Source organism: Acinonyx jubatus, chromosome B1 (assembly GCF_027475565.1).
Source record: "Acinonyx jubatus isolate Ajub_Pintada_27869175 chromosome B1, VMU_Ajub_asm_v1.0, whole genome shotgun sequence".
NCBI lineage: Eukaryota > Metazoa > Chordata > Mammalia > Carnivora > Felidae > Acinonyx > Acinonyx jubatus.
In genome coordinates this window covers 60,897,995-60,923,318 of record NC_069382.1, presented here as the reverse complement: position 1 = coordinate 60,923,318, position 25,324 = coordinate 60,897,995, and the positions used below count along the sequence as shown (strand labels likewise).

The following is a 25,324-nucleotide window of genomic DNA, read 5'->3' as shown; positions in this document are numbered from 1 at the left end:
TAAGTGCCTCTCCAGGTCGGGACGGTGGCGCGCGGGGTCCGTCGCGCTGGATTTCCGAGGGGTGGCGGTGGGAGCTCACCTGTTTCCTTCCCTCTCTCGCCAGCCCCTCCGCCGTCCCTCCTTCTCTTGCCCTCCTTTCCTTCCCCTCCCCACCCCCCAAGTGGCAGTCGCCGTGGCCCGAGTTGACTGGAGTTCTGTGCTAGTGGGATCGAACGCCAATCTCCCATCTCCCACTTTGGGAAAAACGTCCAGAGTTCGGATTCCCTTCCCCTCCCCCAGCAAAACGAAACAAGACTTACACACAGCTGGCTGGCCGTGGGTTTTAAATACCAACACTCAGAGGGCTATATGTATCTGGAGGGGACTTCACCTCCTCTTTGTTCCAGGGTGCGGTTCCCCGGTGCTCGCCCGAGACCCAGCTGGTTCGAGTTCCCCCAAATATAGGTGGGGGTGGGATTGCTACCTCGGGACACCTTTGCTTCCCTCTTTTGCCAGGGATTTCAAGTGTGGGATCCGGGCGAAAAGGGGATTGTGGGACGACCTTGGAAGCTCTCATGCTAGATAGAATTCGAATGCATTTGCCCATTTAAAATAAACCTTAAAAAAAATGTCCAAGTTGTTACCCCATTCAAACTTGCGCCTTCCTTCCTGTGTACGCCCCCTGGGAACCGCAGTTTGACCCGCGCTGCCTGAAGCTCAGCTTCCCCTCGCGGGTCCCCAAGCGCGCCGGGATCTTCCCCTCTCCCCCCCAACGCGTCCAGCGCCTCTGCGGGTCCTCCTCCCGCTCGGGGCGGAGCTTAGCTCCCGCCGCCTCAGGTCGGATCCGCACGTGCCGCGGCCGGTGACCACGTGAGCGCAGCGTCCCGGGGGCTCCGGAGGCGCCAGGTCCCTGGCCCTGCGCAGCGGAGGTTGGGGTGACCAGAATTCAGTGTGGTGGACTCACGACCAACTTCGGAAGGAAGGTTACGAGGGGTGTTGGGTCCGACTCGGTAGGGTTGTTTGTAAGCACGTTCTGTCCCATCTCTAGAGGTGTGGGCTTTGGCGAAGCAGAGAGGAAGGGAGTGGGCAAAGTGCCAAAAGTGTGTCTGCCTCTCCGGATTCTGTGCGGGCTTGGTCGGTATGTGACTGCGACTTCTTCCCTCTTCATAGCTAGGTAAACCTTATTCAGCCTTTCTTGGTCCTGAAGGAAGGAGAAATGCACACAGTGAAAGAAAATGCTGGAAATTCCCTTGTTGCTTTGTACCGTTGATGACACATTGCTCTGACAAGGAGCGAATGTGTGCTGTGTGCGCGTTATCAGATCTTCCTTGGTGCCCTCTTACTGAAGATAGTTGTTCAAAACTTGGAGTAGCTTCGTAGAAACTTGTCAGTCTGGAGCTTGGAATTCTCATTTGATTCCATTTGGTTTGTAAGTTTCCTCCTGACACCTTTAACACTAAGTCTGTCCGGCCAGAAGTTTCTTGGGCCTTCCCTGGTGGTTTGGAGAAGGAGACATTCTGCCAGGATGGGTGACTAGCGACTGGACAACCAGAATTCAGTACTGTAACAACTCCCCAAAGCACACTTTTTATTGGGAAATTAGTTTTGAGTCATGTTTACAGCTGGGTGAAAATTGTGTACTTTCTTGTTTTACATAACGTAGAAATGAAGTGTTTCTAAAGGTTGTCTAGGGAAACATCTATTCTGATGCTTTCTTGTGTGAAAAATTCAACCAGCTATTAATATGAAAAAACCAGGGCATATGTATCATGGGCTTGATTTCAGGACAATAAATATTGTTTTCCATACAGATTCAAGTAAAAGTTTATGTCTTTGAAAATCATTGACTTCAAATATGAATATAAGAAGTGTCAAAAATTAGTACTATTTTCAGAAATTGTGTTGTTTTTAGACTTATGTTAGAAATTGTACAGAATAAGATTCGGCGAACATACTGGTTTTTGTGTTTTGTTTTGTTTTTTGTTTTCTACTTAAGACTGTTTTCAATTTTGAAATTTAAATGGTTGCACCATGTGTATTGAAATATGACTCAAGGATAAATATTTATTATCCTCAGTAAATAAACATCTAGAGTAAGGAAAAAAATTCTAAGAGCGTTTAGTTTTGTTTTTTCCTTTAATATTGGTTTATTGTTGAGCATAGCTGTTGAAGATAAAACAATGAAAACAACTTTGAATGGGTTATTACTCTAATCTTATTTCTTCCCTATCTTTGAGTACAAGAGGCATACCTGTGTGTATGTGTATGTTGTGTATGTATCATGAAAGAGAGAGAAGAATGGCACCAGTGGTAGGCTGAGAAGTATGTCCAAAATCTGAGATCACTTAAAAAAATTTTTTTTAATGTTTCTTTGTTTTTGAGAGGGAGGCAGGAAGGGAAAGGGGGAGAGAGAGAGAGAGAGAGGGGGGGGGGAGGGGCAGAGAGAGAAGTAGACACAGAATCCCAAGCAGGCTCCAGGTTCTGAGTTGTCAACACAGAGCCCCCATGCAGGGCTCGAACCCATGAACCATGAGATCATGACCTGAGCCCAAGTAGGATGCTTAACCAACTGAGCCCCCCAGGGGCCTCTGCCATCACTTTTTAAATGATCAACCCTACCTTTTAAAATTCAGTGACGTGAAGGCTTTAATTTACCATCTTGGCTAAAGAGTGGCAAAATCCTTTTTGTTTTTCCCTTGGCCTCTCTTTTGGCACTATATAAGACAAGTAAAAGTTGTAATAACAGGAAAAAAATTAAATAGTACATTGAAATCCCAAACAAGAGTCAAAAAAAGGTCACTAAAATAAGAAAGACAGATATGTGAAAAAGGCCACACAAAAGCACGGAGGGTGCTCTCCAGATTCTGGGATACCTTTGTCTGCCCTTTCCAAGAGCAGAGTGGAGGACGTGGGCCATGAAATAAAGTGTCCTTCTCTAACAAGGGTCCTAATTTTCCTCAGACTATACAGTGGCTTGATGTCATAATGACTAATGAAACCATAATTTTCAGTTCAACACAACAGCCCAAATGGGTGGAATTTGTGAATCTTCCCATTACACAGATAGGAAAACAGATGCTCCATGAGGTCAAATGCTTGTTAAGATTATCCAGAACTTGATTTGAAGTCTCCTGGCTGCAAAACCTGCATGACAGATAGACAGACAATAACACTGCATTCTTAGCTGGCCTTTTGGAGGTCTTCCTTGAAATGCAAACAATAGAAATTTGTCTGGGTTTACTTAGAGTCTAGACTAATAAAAGTGCAGTTACTTTCATATCTGGTAAGTATGAAATGACTAAGAACATAGTAAGTCTTTGAGGTCAGAGGTCATAGCTGATTTTTAATGTTTATCACAGGGAGATAGATTACCACTGTTGGTATCTAGCTAAAGTTCTTAATTCCATCTCGATATCTGTAGAGTATAAATGTTGATCTTCATTCCTCATCTACAAACTTCTATTTTAACCAGTAATGTGACTCAAGAAGAAATATAAATATAACATTAAAATTGTGCCATTCTTAATACATTTGTGAAATGGTATAATTTGTATATCCATGAGAACTCTAATTTCAAGTTCATGGGACAGAAAGGAAGCCTCGGGTTAATTTAATTGAACTTTCACTTAGACATTTGGGTATAAGCAAAAGTAGGTTAGGTTAGTACAGCACAGCTTCATGTATATTTATATAGCCAAATCTGTTAGGACAGAATGTAGGTAATTAATCTTTCTCTCTTTGTAGATAATCACAAAGAAGCAGATAATTCAAAGGAGTATCTGACTGTCTTTCTTCAGCGTAGTATGTGGTCCTCTGAGTTTGCAATCCTACTCTCTCTAGTTCAGAAGGTTCCTGAGGGACACCAGGAAGCTGATGCTGCAGGAAGTCATTCCAGAACAGAGACTGTTTCGGTGTTGTACTGTTCCATTCCATTCCAGAACATTCCCTTGTTTCAGTGTGGAACTGTTCCAGTAGGTGTTAATCTGAGTATTAATATCTATGAAGAGCCTGGGCAAATTCAGCGTGCAAGTTAAACTCTCAGATTTGTCTAGAGGTTCCCTGGAAAAACAGAAACCTGATAAACTCTGTATTCCCTGCCTTCCTCCTTTCTTTCTCTGTTTGTACTTAAGGGGTATCTGGAAAGCTCAGGCAATCGAAATACAAGAGGTGAGAAGGGGGATTGAAGAATTTCTATTGTGAGTGATGGGTAGAGGCGGAGGAGATCGATGACGTAAAATGTTTGTCTAGAAGATTTGTCCTTATCCTCTTGGACAAGTGTGAACACCCTGAAAAAAAGACTTTCTACTTTGAATCTCCTCAGTAAATGACTCCTTTGCTTGGAAAAAATCCAAACAAGATTAAAGGTCAGTGACTTGCAAGGTTAAATTTGCCTTTAGAGTGGCATATACAAGCCTGTTTACATAGAAATAGGCTTTTGGCATCCTAAAGGATTCTCCTTTCCGCTTTTCTTTGCAATTAATGTCCCAGGGTTCTGGTATACTAATTCTTCATCAATTCTTCATGGGATAATTTTCATAAATTCATAATTTCTTGGTAAAGATCTTCTTTCTTTTGGTCCTCAGTGCTGCACTTTCTAGCTTCATTGCCAGCCTCTTAGGTATGAGGTTTTAGAATTTGATGTCCAACCCAGTGTCTACTTTATTCTATCATAGTATTAAATATTGAGGCATATATTTCTTGGTCAGCACCTCTCTAGGTTGCCAAACCCTCAAGTTAAAAATGCATTTCGTAGAGTGGCTTCCCTTAACCAGCCTCTTCTCTTTCAGTTTTCATTCCTCAGATCTTGCTTTGTTCTTTTTTTTTTTTTTTTTTTTTCCTTCTCCTGCTTCTGGTGCCAACTCAGAAGTGGCCAGAGTACAGTTTTTGCAAAAGGGATGGATAGACATTATATTCTATACACTTGAATTCTGTTCATCATTTACAATAGTAATTCTTCAGCCCTTGTCGTGAGGGTTCACATCCATTTTTGGCCCATAAATGGCAGTTACTGTCACTAGGTATGAATTAGGTGGACTATTTTTTTCTTAAATATATCCCCTAGAGGAAGCTGGCTTTGAAACTCCTTTTTGTTTGTTGATTTATACATCGTCTCCTGGTGTCTTCCCAGTTTTTGATCCCTGAAGAAGGTGGTATCATTTACAAGTTCAAAATCTAACTGGAATCCCCTCTCTGAGGCAGTTCAGGTAATAATTAATGGAGTCTTTATGATTTCTAATTCAGCAGGTGCTGTTTGAGTCCTCCCTTCTCTGTTGAGGCCTCCTGAGTCTATGGTGGAACAGTTAGACGTGCCTAAGAGCCCACCTAGCAAAGGCTTTTTGAGAAAGTTAGCACATAATTCCCTACTTTTCCTCTTGCCATCATGATGGCTCACTTTTCTATGAAGGCCTGATGTATGCCATGTATAGTTTCTTCTACAGAAACCATATTGTCTTCCCCCATTATGTATGTAAGAATCCTATTTTTGTGCATCTTAGCAACTCTCCCTTATTTAACATTTATTCTCACTTGCCTGTAGTTACCATCATATTCTTTGTAAACCTTAAGAATATTAGTCACATTAATGATCCCTTTGGCCTCTTCAACAGTGAGTGTACTGGACAGAGGTTAGCCTTTCAATTTTTCTAGAACTCAGGTAGATAGTATTGAGTGGTAGTGATTTACCATCATTATTGTTTTTCTTTTTAGAATATTATCTATTGTTTTTAATAGTACCTTAGACCCATCTACTTAAATATTTAAAATTAGGACTGCCCTAAGCTTTTCTAAGAATGCTTGGAAAAGATAGAGGTGAATAATCCATTTAAAATGAGGCCTTGCACATCCTGCTGGGACCATCTGGTGTCTGGGGAGATAGGGGGAGGGGGCCGTACTGCTCCCCTGAACTGTAAGAAAGCCCCCTGCAGCATCTGGAGCCCATAGCTAGGCCTGGGCCAGGCTGAGGCTCAGGTGCCTGGCAAGGTTTCTGGGCCTGTAGGATATCCTCAACTGAGGGAATTTTGAGGCCTCTTACAGTTTTCATATTCCAAGATCTGAAATTAATCCTGGACTTATCCTTCCTAAATGAGGGAGTTAAGAGTCCTCTCCCCAACCCTGGATATAGTAGAATGATTTAGCAGTATGGCTTTAGTGGTTTATTTCCTTTAGTTATCTATTGAGTAATGATGCTTAGGGAGGAACATTAAAAACAATTTATAGCCTTAAAGTTATGGAATGAATTGCATAGAATATGTTCTTTCCCAGAGAGCAGGAGGGAGGGAATCCCTTGCTTATTTATTTAGTTCTTGCCATTGTCAGCCCTGAAAATGGGATATTGACTATTAGATTTTGAGACACTGTGGGTTGGCTAATGGAATGCTTATTTTATCAGCTCTTTACAAAACGTGGGCTAATCCTGTCAAGCTGTTTTAAAGAGCTCAACTATATATTTGTATTAAGAAGTATTGTAAATTAGGTGTTAATTGAAATCCAGAAAGTGAACCAAGGAGACATTTGTCTTACTCAGCTCTTCTCTTGCAATTTACGTTTATAGTTTGAGCTAAACTATTTGCTCTAGACCATATTAGAAAAAAAACACGAAACTTTCTTGAACGATAATAGTTCTAAAATGTTGAAACCATACATTAGAAGGTCAGAAGTGCTTCCAAATATATTATTTTTCTCAAACAAAATCCAATGTTGTGTAAATACTCAAAGCATTTACCTTGATGTTTAAAAAAAATATATATTTCAACAGTTTTTGACACACTACACCATTTTACAAATCAAGGGAGTTGTATGGGGATGCAGTCACAAAGCATGTATTTACTATCGACAGTTGATATCTTCCCTGTGTTGTTGAACTTCCTATTGATGACATTTAATTTGTGTGTTGGGGGAGCGTAGGTGGATGTGTAGGAGGGTAGAATAGTTTCTTCATTCTTTACATTTCTCATCTGTGTTAAACTGTTAGCACGTGGATTGTGTACCACAGGGACTCCTTGAATGGCCCTGGGCCTAGTAGCTGATCTCAGCATTTTTGAGCTCTCTTCTTTGGCCATGAGTAGACTTGAAGTGCTTATTAAGATCATCTCTGCTCTTGTGCAGCATTGGGAACCCACTTGGCACCATTTCAGTGGACCAGTCATACTGAAAGGATGGTGCTCTATTCCTCAGGGCTGAGCTCTCTGACCGCAAATACCTAGAGGTGAAGGTTTAGGATAGTTTGTGTTTTGTACTCAAATTCTGGAAGTTAATTAAACCTTTAAAATATCTCCGGGAAGAACATCGTGTGTAACCAGAAAACAGGCACATGGAGACCTTTCTTAGAGAATGAGTTTTTGGACCTCACTGTCTAGGAATTGCCTTTGTTAGTCATGTCAAAATAACATAGTTCATCTTTTCACATTAAATGTTTTACATAGTCTTCTATCTTCACCATATCGCCATCAATTAATATTATTGTTACCTCTTTTGGACAAATGAAGAAACAGACTCAGAAAGACTCAGTGGTGGGCCTGTCATGATACTTACTGAGTGGTGAGAATTTGAACCTGAACCTGGGTTCTGTATTTCAGATGCCTTTTTTTTTTTTTTTTTTTTTTGAATCCCCTGTAGTGGCTCCTCAGCCAGTACAAATGTATTAAGACTGGCAGTTGAAGTGATGGTATTTGTGCCCTGGGCCTCTATCCCTTTTGGCAAGTGGTTTTCTGTAGTGAGAATACATTTTGTCTTTAGCATTCTGGCTTTTATAACCCATATATTGTCAGAGTGAGGCCAATACTTTCAATTGCATGGAATACAGGGGAGACCCTAGTCCCTTTCAAAAGAGTGTTCTCTAAGTGTGGAGAGTTGTAAACTAAATGTCCAATTATGTACGGGACGGATACAAAATGCATACGATTAATTTTAATAGTGTTAGAGAAATATTTGAGCGCTAAATAGTGTCAGGGAGACACTGCTGCCCATTGTCCCAAGTATTTAATTGTGACAGCAGGCTTCTCATGTCAGTGAAGGCAGAGGCTGAATTGGATTTGAGCAGAATTCGTCGTCATTAGTGTCTGGTTCTTGGCACAGGCTCTGACATTTTGTGTGGTAACTCGTTAAATTGTTTCACACTTTGAATTTGCTGTCTGAGTATTCATTGAATGCATGATTATGAGCCCATAAAGAGTGTGAAGAACTTCCTTTCAAATGCAGGTGATTCAGGAAAGTGGTTTATTGAGTACAGTATGTATGTAAATGATGCGTGAATGCCTTTGAGAAAACAAATATGCTGTGAGAAGGCTCTTAAATAACTTTATCTTTTCAATCCTAACTTGTCTGAAAGCCCTAAGGTCAAAAGCTCCAAAGCTTTGGGGGATCATAGGGTTAACTAAACTTCTTGGAACTCCAGTGTGGTTTCCTAAGACTAGGAAGTCTGGCATGTTCAAAATATATACTTTATGTAATATTTACTAAGTTACAATTTCTTTGAAGAAAACATGCTACTTTTAGCAAATTATCATGTGTTCTAGAAGGAAGAGTTCCTGCCTGTATTTTTTCTCTGACAAATGGGTAAGAACAAAATCTGGTGAAACAGGCTTCCCTTTTCTGTTTCCTTCTTTTCTAAACATAAGAACCAAGGGGAAGTTTTTCTTTTATATATATTTTTTAGTCCCAGGGGACGAAATAGTATATATGTGGACCTGGGAAGTGTGGCCTGCAGGCAGTGACCAGGGGAGGAAAAATTAGGGTTTTCCATCTGGAATGGGTAACGGAAATAATGACTTAAATCAGGTTGCCTTATGTTTTTGTGGGGAAAGAGATTTGTGAGATTTGCTGGGTGAACTAGTGTCCAAGAGTAAAGACAGAAAAAAGATATTGATTATAGGATATACTTCCATTGTGTCCAAGATTAGAAAGTTTACAATAAGACCAGATTTCTAGTGTATGTCATGGTAGAATGGGGCTTCATGTACAAAACTGTATGCATCATAAAAAGTATCCTATAACATATCTTATTTCTGTATTGCATAGTACCTATAGCTTAGGGTTTTAAGGTAACTTATCATATGTTGCTCTGTGATAGAATCAGAATTTGAATCCGGAACTCTGGATTCCATGTGTTGTCATGATGCTTCATTCTTCCTTTCCTCCTCCCCCTCCTCGTCTCCTCCTACTCCTCCTCTTCCTCCTCCTTCTACCTCTCTCTCTCTCTCTTTCTCAGATAGGTATATTTTTGAAAATTGGGATTGGCTTCAAAAATTATTATTATTATTTTTTAAGATTTTAAGGAGACAGAATAGTGCTGCTATTAAAAATTTGGGCTCTGGAATAAGAAGGACATGACTTCTAATACCAGCCCACACATATGGTAACTGTGTGTGGCTTTTGGCAATACCTTTTATGCTTCAGTTTTCTCATCTATAAAATGGAGACGACGTTATGACCCTCACGGTGTTGTTATAAGAACTAAATGAATGTGAAGTAAAAATCACTCTGTCTGCAACAGAGTAAACACTGTATAATTTTTACTCATAGTGCCATAAATATATAGGAGGTAGAGGATTTTTTTTTAATTGCAACTACTTATTGGTGGGAAGGTGTTCTTTATAAAAACATTTGTAGATAAAGTTCTTTTTTCTTGTCATATACAAAAATGCATTCATATCTCAAGTTCTTCATATTTTACAGTTGAGAGGTTAAATCCCCAGTAGAAAAATAAGGGAGGTTTGGAAAGGTAACAGGCAAGGTTTGGCTATTTGCTCAAATGCTTAATAGACCCAAAATATAGTGACAGTTTTCAATTCCCATTCATAATATGTGAATAGAATCTTGGCTATATAGTCTTTCAGCAATTTCTGGTACACATTATATTTGCCATCTGGATTAAGTTGAAGAGCTTACGTACTCATAATCCTGTGTTTACACAGAGCTAAGTGTAAGCACATGGCTCTAAACTACAAATATTCGTAAATTCATCAAACCTTTATTGAACACTTACTGTGGATGAAACATGGATTTATCCTTGGAATTCCAGAAGATGAAATATGATACAATCCCTGACCTGGTGCAGCCTTAACTTTACCACTTTTAGGTAGAGAATACCTAAAAGTAGATAATATGCAGCTAATGTGTTAATAGTTGCTTATATACTAATCGCATAACTATATGCTAAAATTATTTCAATTTAGTATTTGAAAATGGATGCTATTATAAATGGTGACAATCAAGAAATATATTCTTATAATTTTTTCCTCGAATTTTCTTTACTCATGATATATGAAGAGTGAAGGGTAGAGCTATGAAAACTTCTAAGCAAGTACTTTGCAAGCTTTGTTATTTGGCAGTGGACTGGGATGGGATGTAACTAATAATTGTGCAGTTATTTGGAAGAAGTCTGTATTGATAATATGATTTCCGTTTGTTTTTCTCAGATAGCTTGATTTAGAAATTTCAACTTCTTTTTGTCATCTTTTCCTACATTATCTGCTAGAGTACATTTCTGTCCTTTACGCAGTATCCTTATCCTTAAATACATCTTAGTGTACATGGTTGACTCTTTGCTTACAGGTCCAGGCAAAGCAAAAATAGATGATAAATGAAAAAAAAAGGAGTCTAGTGTTTTTACTTGCAGTGTTCTCCTGTGGTTTTGAAAAGGAAATATAAGTTTTGTTTTCTTTAAATAATTCTGTGTGGGTAGTGGTATGGCAGTTGGAAAACAAACTGAATTGGTAGTAAGAAATATAATTTCCACTACGGACTTTGCTGTTGTATTCGTATGTAACCTTGGGGATGTCCCTTGATTTTCTGGGACCTAGTCCTTGAGGTTAGGAATCCCTAAGTCTGAGCTACAAAGCTCTCTGCACCCTGGTGTCTCTGACATGAGAAGTAAGATCTCCTTTGAAGTGATACCAGGAAGTTGTGGGACCAACGGCCTATACTGTTCATTGAGAGGAAAGGGAAGATGTTTACATCTCTCCAGCAGGCACTTTTATGAAGACCTCACGTTTCTCATGGCTCCAACCAAATCATGGCAACCAACAGATTGCAGCTGCAATAGGGCTGTGCAGTTCCCTGACTTGAATTTTGCCAGAATTATCTTTGAAAGCATTTATGAATAATTTCCGATTCCTCTTTTCCAACCTCAGTCCATCAGCAAAACATCTGCCCAAACAGCGACCAGGTATGTGAGCAGCACCTATGTGTGTTTCAGAACTTGTTAGTCTCACATCACCACTAGAATCGAGTGTTGCTCTATTTGTTTCATAGAAGAGATGATTGCACTGCAGATGAGCAGAAAATGGCCAGTGGATGGGGAAAATTCACTTCTTTCAAGTTGGAGGTCAATATTCATAGTGGAGAGAACAAGAGCTCTAAAGAATCTACAGCAAAGTTTTTCTCACTTAAAGCATTTTTTGAAATATACAGTATATTAAAAGATGCATTCTTATGTCAATTGATCACATATCTATTCTTGAAAACATTCTTCTACTTGGCACAAGTGTGTACTGTTAATTATCTGTATAAAATTAAATTTCTCAAACTTTCAATTTATCTGAATTGTCTAGTGAATAGTTTTTTTCATCATAAGTTAATTTATGTAAATTTTTTTAAATGAAGAGTCTCAAATTCTCAAACAAATCATTGCCAAAAGAAGTTTTCATTCTTGAGCTTTTATGATAGTAAAGAATGAACTCCAATAGAAATTAATAGCCTGAATCTAGGTAGTATGGTTTAACTTAAAGAACACTGGATATTGTGTCAGGAGACCTAGGTGCATGTCTGGGGTCTTCCGTGTTTAATTATATTATTTGGGTTAATGCTGCTGAATTTAAATTCTCTCATTTGTAATATGGGATAGTGATACCTAGTCTATAATAAATAGGTAAGGATTAAATGCATAAGTGTGGTGCATTGTACAGATGTAAATTAATACAACCAATATTTTACACTTGGTGTGTTTCAGGAAGATTGGAGAATACAAGATGTGTCCCTTCTTATAATAATTTCAAATCTACCAGAAAAAAAGCAACAGATATTTCAGTTATGAATATGAAAGTGTAACAAAATATTGCAGTAACACAGAGGAAGGAATGCCTTAATTATGTTTGGGATTGGGAAGACTTCTTAAGGATGGTGGCATTTGAGTTGGATCTTGGCTTATAAGTTTCTTCCTGGACAAAAGGTGGTGCAAAACTTTATAGAGTCAAATCACTAAGATAAAAACTGAAGCTATGTATGGAGACTCATGGAATTTTATGAAAGAGAAAGTGGTAAATAGTCTAATGTGGGTAATGCAGAGGGTATATAAAGGTTTGTGCTTTGGCAAGAGATGATTTGGGAAGGTGCAATATAAAAAGATTTTTAATGCCCAGAGGGGGTGTGAATTTGATCCCCTTTGCAGTGGGATAGGGATTTATTGAAAACTTAGATCAGATTACTGGCTTGATAACAGTCTTATTTTTTTAAAGATAAGTGAGGATGTAAACAGTGGTCTCATGTGGTAGCTGTAGGAAGTAAGGAGCAAATGGGAGCGTGGAGGCTTGTTAGAGCTATAGTAAAAGTAGTGGCCAAGTGTTGATGAGTATTTGCATTTGTACTGTGGCCGTAGTTATAGAAAAGAGGGATTGGATTTAAGAGACCAGTCACCAATTGGACAGACTTGGAGTGAAGGTCAGAGGGTAGAAGAAAAGGAGGACTCAAAGATGATGTCTCCATGGCTGTATACTTGAGTGACTGGAGGAGAAACAATGATACAGAGCAAGATAAGAAGCACAAAAAAAAAAAAAAAAGAAAAAGAAAAACAAAACAAAAACCAAGTTTGTCTTTTGTAAGCAAATAAATTTGGTTTTGAAATCCCTTTGAGTTGCACATATCTGCTGTTTGTTATCATAGGTCCCTTCTTGTTATTCTTCGGGAATATATTTGTTGTATTTAGACTTTTGTATTCTATATTAACTTTGAAATCAACTGTCATGCCCTACTGTTTAGATTTAGATTTGAATTGCCTTGAGTCTCTGGATTAATTTAGAAAGAATTATTTTTATGATATTGAGTCTTTAAATCCATGAATATGGTATGTATCTGCATTTGTTTAGGCTTTCTTTAATACTGTTTAAGAAATTTTTAGTGTTTTTAACTATAACAATGTTTTCTGCATGTTTTGACAAATTTATTTATATATATTTTCTATTTTTTTTTATTAAAAAAATTTTTTTTTTTCAACGTTTATTTATTTTTGGGACAGAGAGAGACAGAGCATGAACGGGGGAGGGGCAGAGAGAGAGGGAGACACAGAATCGTAAACGGGCTCCAGGCTCTGAGCCATCAGCTCAGAGCCTGACGCGGGGCTCAAACTCACAGACCGCGAGATCGTGACCTGGCTGAAATTGGACGCTTAACCGACTGCGCCACCCAGGCCCCCCCCATATTTTCTATTTTTTGATGATACAAAATTTCTTTTAGGCCATGTGCTGCTATTACATAGAAATGCATTTGATTTTTGATATGTTTACTTTTTACCCCAAATCCTTGCCAGTCTCTCATTAATTTTAATAATTTATCTGTATATTCTTCACACAGGCAATCAAATGATCTGCAGTAAAGATATAGTTTGTTTCTTTACAATCCCTATGCTTTAAATTTAACTTAAAACTTTCTTGCCTCGTGTGCTGATGGTATTCCAGTGTTATAGGAAATGAGGACTGAGGACTAGATTACTCTGTTCTCAATTTTAAGTAGAATGCTTTAAGTTATTTATCAATTATGCTATTTATAGTCTTTAAAACATAAGATACTTTTTATCAGATAAAGAAATTCTGCTTATACTGAGATGATACGATTATGTTTTTTTTTTTTTTTTCTTTTGCCATTTAGTGTGGTGGATTAGAATAACTGATGTACTAATATTAACCCACTTTGCATTTCTGGGTTGAACCCAATTTTTAACATAATACATCATTCTTTTTCCTTCCCTCCATTCAGTTTATTGATACATACTTTAGAACTTTTGTTTCTGTGTTCATTAGTTAAATTGACCTGACTTCTTTTACTGTTCTTGGATTTTGGTGTCAAGGTTGTGTTAGCCTTGTAAATACTCTGGCATATATTGTGGAAGATTGGAGTTATTTGTTCTTTTAGTGAACTGAAAGGATTTTTCTTCATTTCTGTCCAGTGTATGGCATTGCTAACATTTCAGTACAAGTTTAAACTAAATTCTCCGCTTGAGTTTATTGTGCTACCATCGTAGTGTAAATTCAGAATGCAAACCTACTTTCGGGGTGATTTTTGCATATGACATTTGAGGATGTTTGCTTTTCTCTCTTCTGTTTAATTTCAGGCTTCCAGATAATCAGGTTTTGTGCAGTTACCTGGGGTGGTAGGAATTTAATTTTCATTCTTCCTTATACTGAGACAACCCAGATGATCTCAGAGTTTTGGAGGGTTATCCTGTTATTCTTTCAGCTTTGGTGGGGCTTGCATGTGTCTTCTTTCTCCTGAGCCCTGGCTGACAACAAAATTCAATAGTCAGGTCAACCAATCTAGGCAAAAGCCCTCCTTTGAGAGCTGGCTTTAGTCTTCCACATACTTCTCTGGGTTCCCTCCTTCACTCAGCCATGAAAATGTTTACTCATCCTGTCATACATCAGGGAGATTTTTAAAATATTTTATGTACCAATTTTAGTTCTCCAGGAGGCTCCAGTACCTCATCTGCCATGTTGGGAGAAACAGCAGTCTTTACAAAGGATTTTAAATATTAAAAAGGACTTTATAATGTTAAGCGTCATCAAGGCATTTTTTTTTAAATTTAAAAATTATGGTGATTCAATGGCTTTATTTAAAACTAATTTACAAAAAAAATAAAATAGTTTTCTTTTAGGTTGTTTTTATATGCAACTCTAGTAAAAGCTTGACCTTCAAAAAAATAAAATAAAACAAATTTATTATTTTATGCTAAATATAACCATAAAGTTATATTGATATGTATATCAATATACATATACATTGGTATATGTACCATATGTCTAATTTGGTTCTTCATGATCAAGCCACCATTTGTTTTTAGCTGACTTTTCATTAGCTGACATTTAGCTGACTTTCATTCAGTCCTAGGTATGCGTAAGAAGACCTCCAGAAATTTCCTGAATTTTGTGTGAAGATTTCATTGTAAATGTCAACATTTTTATGCCCTTCACATGAAAGAATTCAATTCAAATTTAGGGCGGAAGAAAATCCAAATGAATTCAGAGCAAGCCATTGTGATTTGCAAGGGAAAGAAAGACACTGCTTGAAGGAAGCAGTACTTGGTCATCTGCACTGACTTGCTGCCTTAAGGCAAATATGATTACTCTGTAACCGTGTTAGGAAAAGCTAGGATTTTACTTTTCTTTAATTTACTGTGATGTAGATTGGGAATGTGTTTCAGCATATTTTGATATGTAATGCATTCTATTTTATTGATTTTGAAAACATAGAAAAGCAACCCACCATTATTCGATCTATTATTTTTTTAAATCGGTAAGGTTTTCCTTTCTCCTTTAAAATAAGCAGAATTTCTTTAACCTCTCCTCACATGGTTGTGAAAACTTTTACTAATATGACTTTAACCTCAATTAACAATTAACTCATTCAAAATTTCCTGTATTACTTTTTAGTTATAGGTCCTCAAAGAAAATATTATTCTTTAATTTGTAAAAATATAGCTCTGAGTGTACTCTTAGAAATTATAGCCAAAACTTCTCACCTTGGGGCACGACAATGCTGTTTTGAAGTCCTGACCAATCCCAATTATCATGCTTAACCTGTGTTGAAACAGATTATGCAAATAAGTAGAGTGGGTGGTGGGGATTTGTACGTATGAATGGAGGTGAGTTAGTGCGTGTGTCATTCACTGATTCAGTAGGATTTGTTGAAAACATGCTATTAGTGATTTCTTTGAATTAAGCATTGCTCTCTCTGTGCCTCTTTCTTTTAAAACAGAGATAGTCTTTGCTGGGTAAGTAAGTATTAAGTCATTAGTGTGAAAATCATTAACGTGGAAGATTAGGCCAGTTTTATAAATGTGCTAGGAACAGACAATAAGAGGGTGGAGAACACAGCTCTGAGGAGAACCCAGTCCGACTTCACCACTGGTGCCTTTGGGCAGCTCTTTGGGTACTCGGATGACTCTCTTGCGCTTAAACTTTTGAATTCTTTTTATTGGTGCCTCTGCATTATGCTCAGTTTTCCTTAACCTCCATCTGGGTTGTGGTTATAGAAATTTTTCTATTCTAAAGAAATTCTTCTGACCTTATATTAGAAGAGTTCTTCAAGATGGTAGCTATTTCCCTCAACTTCATTCCTTGTCAGTACTCCAAACTATCCTTGTCATTTTGAGTCATTAGTGAGCATGTAAGCTTGCCCTGAGCTTTTGAGTGAGAGTACTTGATAGTCTTATAAACTTACAAACTTCTATAGAATGATAATAATTTTTAAACTGCTCTTTTTTAGTAAGGTTTTCTATATAGGTGGTCACTACTTAAAGAAAATTTGATCCAAATTGAGTGACCATATTTCTGAAATGCGACTGAATAAAATCTTAATAAATTCAGACTATGGACCTTCTGCTTCTGACCAGACAGGGGTAATAGGGACCAGACTATCACTGTGCCTGAAGAAACTAAAAAACTGGACAAAATATAAGGAATAGTAGTTCCAAGACATTGAGCATCAAGCAACCAAGGGCAGTGGTCTTTGGGAGATGGGAAACAAATGAGATGAGCCCTATCACTGCCTCAGCTTATTCTGTATAGGACAGGGTTGGAGAATCCAGAGACCAGAAGTTTCCCTGTGTTGAGGATATGGAACTGAGAGTCCAGAATTCGAAGCAGCTAGAGTTTGTGAGGCAAAACACCAGAGAGGAGATTGATGCACAGAGAAAAAGTTCTGGAGGTCTGCAAAGAATCCCTTTGTTTTGTTTTATTCAGCAGTGTCCAACCCGAATAGTTAGCTGACTACTGATTAGTGCATGCATTTAAGAAGACTACCCAAGGTTCAGGAAAGAACTACCCCAACAAGATAGAAAATTTCTTGGCGCTCACATGGAGCTGGTAATAGTGTTCTGTTCTCACCTAGCAGAATGGAAAAACTCCATAATTTACTGGATAGAAGGTAAAATCTGGGAAATGTTTTTCTAGTGTATTAGGAAAAACTTAGCACTAGACTAAACACCGTGCTGGTTCTTTCCAACAAAACTTGAAAAAAAAAAAAAAGACCGGAAAGGATCCAGATAACTTAACTGCTTCCCAGAGCAAAACTCAAGGATGTTCATAGGAATATAAAAATATCCAGCAACCAACAAGTCAAAATTCAATCAGTATTGCATCTGGCATGCAATCAATATTGCTGCATTGCTTTAAGAGGCAACAAAACAAAACAAAAACAAGAATAAAAAAACAACCCCCCAAAACAAAAAGAAAATACTGGAAACAGTGGGAATGTCTATCAGGAAAATGATTAAAATATGTTGTATTGTTGAATAGTCAGTAAAATGAAGATATTGAAAGAATTAGTTAAGCCTGTGTCTTTTGACCTTGAGAGATATTCATGGTATAATAAATGAAAAAAAAAATGAGTTTCCAAAAAACCCACAAACAAAAGTTATATATTTGTCTATATATGGTTTACATGTGAAAGATAAATAGAAAAAGATAAGGAAGGATACACACCAGAGTATTAGTATTTGTTAGTTAAGGAAATGCAATTGAAATTGGGTGTGGAGACCATGTATAGGCATACCTGACTTTATTGTACTTCACTGAACTTTGCCAATAGAGTATTTTCTTTTACAAATCAAAAGTTTGTGGCAACCCTTCATTGAGGAAGTTTGGCTGTTTGTGCCATTTTTCCAATAGCATATGCTTACTTCATGTCACATTTTGGTAATTCTCACAATATTACAAATTTTTTATCATTATTATATTTGTTACCATGATCTGTGATCAGTGATTATGACTCACTGAAAGCTTAGATGATGGTTAGCATTTCTTAGCAATATATTTAAAATTTTTTTTAATGCTTATTTACTTTTGAGAGACAGAGTCCAAGCAGGGGAGGGGCAGAGAGAGTGAGACGCAGAATCCGAAGCAGGCTCCAGGCTCTGAGCTGTCAGCACAGAGCCCGATGCAGTGTTCTAACTCACAAACCATGAGATCATAACCTGAGCTGAAGTTGTACGCTTAACCAACTGAGCTACCCAGGTGTTCCGAGCAATAAAATATTTTTTAATTAAGGTATGCACATTGTTGTATTTTTTAATGCAATGCTATTGTACTTTTAATAGACTATAGTATAGTGTTAACCTAACTTTTATATGCACTGGGAAACCAAAACATTCATTTGACTCATTTTATTGTGATATTTGCTTTATTGAGGTGGTCTGGAACTGAACCTGCAATATCTCTGAAGTCTGCCAGTAATTTTTCTTTCATATAATTGAGTTATTTTACTTGTAAAAGAAACATAAATTGTCTCATAATTTTTTAATCCTTAAAATATTTAACAGAAAAATAATGACAAAGACTATATGGGGATATTAAAGATTGTTTTATAAAATGACAGCATAAAAATATGAATTTGACTATATACTTTGATTTTACAGCTGCAAAAATGAGACATGCATGTATATAAAAACTAGAAAGCACTTCAGAAGTTTTTGTTAGTGTTAGATATATGTATATTCTCCCCCACACACCTTTTTATATCTGAATGTTTGTGGGTAATATTAAGGATAGTTCTGTGATGTAAACTGTGTAAAATATACATGGATATGGACAAAGTATAGATGAGAAAATGTAAAAATTAGCAGTATTAGAATGGCAGGTTATGAATCATTTTGTTTATTCAATTTCCCCAAACTTTATGTGACATTGTACTGTCTTTATAATAAAAAGTAACTCAAAACTCAACAGGGCTTGCAAAGAACCACACAAATATGATTTACCATAAGGAGAAAAATCTCAGAAATGATACAGATGATAGGACTAGTAGGCAAAGACATTAAAATAATTATTACAATGGTATTTTGTATGTTTAAGAAGCTAGAAGAAAGATTTAACATGTTATGTGGAGATATAAAGGGTATAAAAAAGACCCAAATCAAATTTGTTGAGATGAAAGACCCAATGTTTGAGATAAAAAATACACTAGATGGTATTACCAACAGATTATACATTGCAGAAGAGAAGCTTGGTAAATTTGAACACAATACAAGAAGCTATGCAAAACGGAACACAAAGAGAAAAAAAGACCTTAAAGGCATGAGCAGAGAGCAGCAGTGAGCTGTGGGACAAGGTCGAAGGACTTAATACATAAGTAATTGGAATTCTTGAAGGAGAAGAGATAGATGGGAGCACAGCGTGGTGGTGGTGGAACACAGCCTAGAAAACTATTTGAATAAATAATGACTGAAAATCTCTGAATCTGATGAAAACAATCAATCCGTAGATTCAATCATCTCCATAAACCCCAAGTATAAGAAACATGGAGAGAACTGCACTATGTCACATTGCAATCATATTTTTAAAATCCAGCGATAAAGAGAAAATATTAAAGAATCAAGAGAAAAGAGCACATTACAGAGGAACACACAAAGGAATTGCATGTGGAGGAGCAAAGATAAGAATGATAGCAGGTTTCTCGCTGTAAGCAAAGCTAACTAATGGATGGTGCAGCCACATGTTCAAAGTACTGAAAGAGAAACACGGTCAACTTAGAATCCTTTACCCAGTGAAGGTATCTTTCGGAAATGAAGGTGGAATACTTTTTTCAGACACGCAAAAGCTGAACGAGTTTGTAACTACCCAACTTACCCTACAAAAATGTTAAAATAAATCATTCAAGTAGAGAGCAAAGGGCATGAGATGACAATCTCAATCTACTCAAAGGGATGGAGAGCCTGGGAAAGGATAGCTAAAGATGTTTCTTTCATTGTGTAAATCTCTTGTGTTGTTTAACACTTCCTTCTGCTCTGTCTTTAAAAAAAAATTTTTTTTAATGTTTATTTTAGAGAGAGAGAGAGTCAGTGTGAGCAGGGGAGGGACAGAGAGAAAGGGATACACAGAATCTGAAGCAGGCTCCAGGCTCTGAGCTATCAGCACAGAGCTGGTGTGGGACTCGAACTCATGAACCATGAGATCTTGACCTGAGTTGAAGTCACGTGCTTAACTGACTGAGCCACCCAGGTGCCCCCAAAGTCTGGACTTTTAACAATTGTCTCATTTTGCTGCTCCAATTGAAAACATAAAGGAAATACAGAATTAAGGAAAAAAATCTAGCACATAGAATTCGTGGTTAATTTATGGTGGACAGTCAACCGATTTAGGTGAAAAGCAGAGAATTATTTAAATTACAAGGAAGAAGATAAGATATATTTAATTAGTTTTAGATTAATTATTGCAGTTTCCTCGGGCTTATCCACAAAAGAATAATTACACGACTAGCCAATTTCTTAAAATTTGCTTTTGTTCACCCTTCGTGAATTACCTCTTTGAATTAGGCCTGTATCTCAGTATAGTCATTTTACAGGATAGTAGACTAAGGCTCCTTTTCCCAACTTCTCTATTTCTCTATTTTGTCTTTGTCTTTTCCATTTGATTTGATGTCATATCCCTGGAACTGTTCCACTGAGGAATCAAACTCACTTCCAGAATTTTAGCTTCCTAACTTTGACTTCTCCTTAAACCTGTTTTATATTTTCTGCATCATTGTAGTAGAGAAATCAGAAAGCATTTATTTTGCTAATTGTTTGCAACTAAAACATGTAAAACAAAACAAGCTGAAGAGATCCTGACAGCTTGCTTACTTTTCTTGAAATTATTTGAGTTTGGATTTTTGACACAGTGGTCTCAAAAAAGTTTAAAAACGATAAACATACAACTTGGTAACTGTTTCTTCTTATGGAAACTATGCTTGTGACCAGAGTTCAGCATGAACTAATATTTAAGAATATGTCATGGTTATGCTTTTATTAAAAGACCATTATGTATTCATTTTTAGACTCAGGCCATGATGCCCTTTCTCTTTTAGGGCCATAGTAGATACTTCTTTCAATATAGGAAGCAAGATGTTAAAGTAATACCTATTCATTATATCCAAATAGGTACATCAGCTATAAAAAATGTGTACATTTTCTTTTAGTAGGCACCTGTGGAATATGTGAGAAATTAAAGAATATCTCGTAGAGAGTATCTTTTTAAATATATATATATTTTTAATGTTTATTTTTGAAAGAAAGAGAGAGAGGTTGAGAGCACCAGACGGGGAGGAACAGAGACGGGAGACACAGAATCCGAAGCAGGCTCTAGGCTCTGAGCTGTCAACACAGAGCCTGACATGGGGCTTGAACCCACGAGCCGTGAGATCATGACCTGAGCTGAAGTCAGATGCTTAACCGACTGAGGCATCCGGGCGCCCCTCATAGAGAGTATCTCGTCCTAAAAAGAAATTATAATCTGGGCAGGAGCAACAGAATAAATATACCAATGATTGTAATTAAAAAAATGCAGAGTAAAGCCAGTTTCACATAGGACACTTTATAAACTTATGATAAGTTAAACAGCATTGCAGTATTGAATTACCTGATATAAGTTGAATTGAAATATAGTAGATGTTTGCAACCAACAGTGCGATAGGAAAGGTATTCTTTTACTAGTTCATCTTGGAAACACTTTACAAAGCTATATGGACTGGGTTTTAAGTAGATAGAAAGGATTGGATTATAATGGAGACTAAATATTTTTATAGAGCTTGATTTTTTTGTCTCTTTTTGTCACTTTTCATGTCTCTAATCTGATTTTACAACAACCTAATAGAACAAGTAGCATTGTTATTCTCATTTTAAAAATAGTTTGAGACAATAGGTTAATGTCTCAGGTGTGAACAACTGGTAACTGGTGGTGTTGCTCTTCTTATCCAGGTCTTCCAACTCTGAATCCTCTGTTTTGCATTATACCACCCTTTAAAGAGGAGAGTGGAAAGCACTAAGCTAGACTCATTCTGCCTGGAACTCAGGTAAAGGAGGTTGGAAATTAGGCTAGGAGTCAGGGTTTAGACTCGGAAGCTCCTTAAATGCCTGAGAATAGATTTGAGGTAGGAGCAAGCAAGAGAAGATGAGTGGACCATTGCAGTAATCCAGGCAAGATATGATTGTGGCATAGACCAGGTGTGAGTTAAGAAGCTGAGGGAAGTGTTTGTATTCTGGATACATTTTGAAGACAGAGCCAACTGGATATACTGATGAACATAATGTGGGATCTTGAGAGAAAGAGTCAAAAATGGATCTAAAGTTTAAAACATGAGCAACTGGAAGAATAAGATTACGGGGAACACAGAGATGAGCAGGTCAGAATTGAGTCTTAAATGTGTGGAGGTGAGATGCTAATTAGGCATCCAAGTGGTCATGTCAAATGGCAGCTGGACGCATGAGTTTAGAGTTCAGAGTAGAGTCTGGGCTGGAGATCCGATGTTCGAAGTTATCAGGTGGTACTTACAGAGGTGAGATTGGGTGAATCACTAGGGGGAATGATTGCAGATAAAGAAGAGAAGAGGTGTAAGAACTTGGTTCTGGGGTACTCCGGCATTCTGAAATCTTGAAGATGAAGAACCATTAAGGTACTTGATACTGATTCAGTTGCTTTAGAATAAGCTGGAATGAGGCCGCCAAGAATGGGAAAGCTGTAAGGGCATGTTGAAACAGAACTTGAAAGCAACTTGGAGAGTTGTGTTTTTTTTTTTTTTTCTCCTAGACCATGCTATGGGCATAATGGTATGTTAGGCATGGAGTAGTTCAAGAAAAGTCCATCATAAACACTGTAGTGATTAAACATTTTTATTCATTAGATGAAGCAATGTTTATGGCTGTCACAATAACAGAGTGAGAAGTAAGTAATAAGGAGTCATCATCCTCATTTTTAACATGAGGAAACGGAGACCAGAGAAGGTGACTGAGTTGCTTGTAGTTTTACAGTTTATAGTAGCATATATTTTTTTGTTACAAATATCAAGTTAATTTTCAATACCCTGCTGTCAAATATCTTGCTAAATTTCTACAAATGTATTTTATAAGTAGGAACCAATTAGAGGTCAGAATAAAGTAGAGAAAAATAATTGATGTTAAGGAAAATCACAGAAGAATGTTTAGAACATAAATAGTGACACAGTCTACGGGGACATAAGGAATCACGGGGTGGTTAAGAGCACCCTGGACTGAGAATCAGGAAATTTGTATACCAGTCCTGGCTGCTTAACTTTCTGAAAGCCTTGAAATCAGTGTCTCAGGGCTTGGTGTATTGCTGAAAGCACATCTATGATGTGGGAAGGTATTTGTAAACGCATTAAAAAAGTCTCAGAGGACACACGTACCAAGGAGTTACTTCTGGGGAGCAGGTTGGATTGGGAGGGGCAATTAAGGGAGACTTACTTTTCTCTTCAGTTCTGTTTGATTTGTTTATAATGAACATGTGTTACTTTCTTCAGTTTCATGAAAAAAAATGAAGAACTCTAAGAAAAAGTTCATTTAAGCAATTTCTAGACATCAGCAGGAAGACATAGTTCATATCCATTTGATCTCCACGTTTGCATTTCTCCTGTGAAATGAGGGAGTTTGAGTAGAGTCCCTAAAACTAATTCCAACTGTAGTACCTGTGATCCTATGGAAAGCCACACATTTCAAGATGTGGCGCCCTTTCCTCACTACTACATGAAAGGGAATCTTTGGACTAATGTATTCAAGAAAATTGGGTAACTGAAATGTATGGTACATTATAATGCTGAACTTGTAATGTGGATTGGATAAGTAATTTCGTAAAATAATACATTATTTCCCATAACCATAATAACCACTTGAAATAGTTACTGTTGTTATCACCCATCCATCATTCAGTTTTACATATGAGGACATTGGGGCTTATCAAGATTAACTAACATGCTTAAGTTCACACAGCTAAGTGATGAAACCCAAGCCTGAGTTCTGAGCCTGAAATCTCAATCATTAAATACATCTCTCTCAGTCCTTTGGGGGGTACACCTTCCTTGATGTGGGGAAGCAGCGATTTATTTCAGTTTACAAAGTGGGAAAACCAGAGTTTGCTTGATTTTGTCAGATGCCTTGTTTCTGAACTCACTCTCTTAATCCTTTTCTTTTATTTCTTTAAATGTTTTTATTTATTTTTGAGAGAGAAAGAGAAACAGAGAACTAGTGAGGGAGGGATGGGCAGAGAGAGAGGGAGACACAGAATCTGAAGCAGGCTCCAGGCTCTGAGTTCTCAGAACAGAGCCTGACACGGGGCTTGAACTCACAAATTGTGAGATCATGACCTGAGCCGAAGTCAGATGTTCAATTGACTGAACCACCCAGGCACCCTCCCTTATTCCTTTTTAAGTTAACTTCTAAATGAAGTGCTCACATCTCCTTCCTGTGCCTCTCATGTTATAAAACTACCCTCATATTCTTTAGTCTTAAATTGCATTGCCCAGATTTTAATGTTTCTGAAACACAAATCTTAGAACTTATGGGTCTGCTGAATGTGGCAATATTTCTTTTTTTTCTGAGGAAAAGTTAGAGTCAAAGATGTTCTTAAAAATGATAGATTTTCTGTTGGCAGCATTATCACCTTCTTTAACAGTCTAGGGCCCCATGCGTCCAATTTTCCTTGACTGTCTTCCTGGTCCTAACAGGAAGATCGCCAGCTTGAGTCTCTAACGTCCATTTCTCTCTTAATTGTCAGACACGGAGCCCTTCCAGTTTGACTTACTCCTTTGCTGCCTTCTAATTCTCATTCCAGAACTTGATTTGGGTTGTCGATTGTTCTGCTTTCCTACCCTCTTTCTGTCAGCCATGTGAACAGCTCTCAAGCCTGTCAAAGTATCAGAATGACTTGAAGAAATTTTTGGAATGACAGATCCTGAGGTACAGATCAGAAGCGTAAAATCTGTTCCTTCAGTTGGAACATGGAAATGTATATTGAAAAATGTGTCTTGCTTCATGCATTGCCAGTCTAGGAATTTCTGCCCATTGTGATACCTTTACCTGGAGCAAGTGCCTGTGTAGATGTCCTCCTGGCTCAGTGGTCTGCATTCTCTACCTGCTGTGGGAAGTTAGACGATGAGTTCTCACTCTGTCATGGCACTTTGATTAGAAACTTTATTACTGCAAACTGTTATGAGCAGATACTCTAATCTCCAGAAAAATGTGCCTTTTTTGTCCTTAGAGTTGTGTAAGCACATAGTAAATTACACTTAGAATTGTATTCCCAATAGAGGTGCTCATTTTACATGTAATGAAAAGAAAAATTTGGGGGTTGAGTTCCTTGATCTTTTTCCTTCTTTA

The 25,324-nt window shown here is 37.6% G+C and overlaps 1 protein-coding gene across 5 annotated transcripts in view; it reads left to right on the top strand.

The window, feature by feature from the left end:
• The window catches only part of TLL1 (tolloid like 1), a 211,956-nt gene that overhangs the window by 929 nt on the left and 185,703 nt on the right, over positions 1–25,324 (top strand). For 2 of the 5 annotated variants that reach the window (XM_053216742.1, XM_053216741.1), the window contains exon 1: positions 6–989. The exons of the other annotated variants lie outside the window; for them this stretch is intronic. The gene's annotated coding sequence lies outside the window, so the exon portion shown is untranslated. Of the gene's footprint in view, positions 1–5; positions 990–25,324 lie in introns of those variants that run through there. 5 annotated transcript variants of the gene reach the window in all.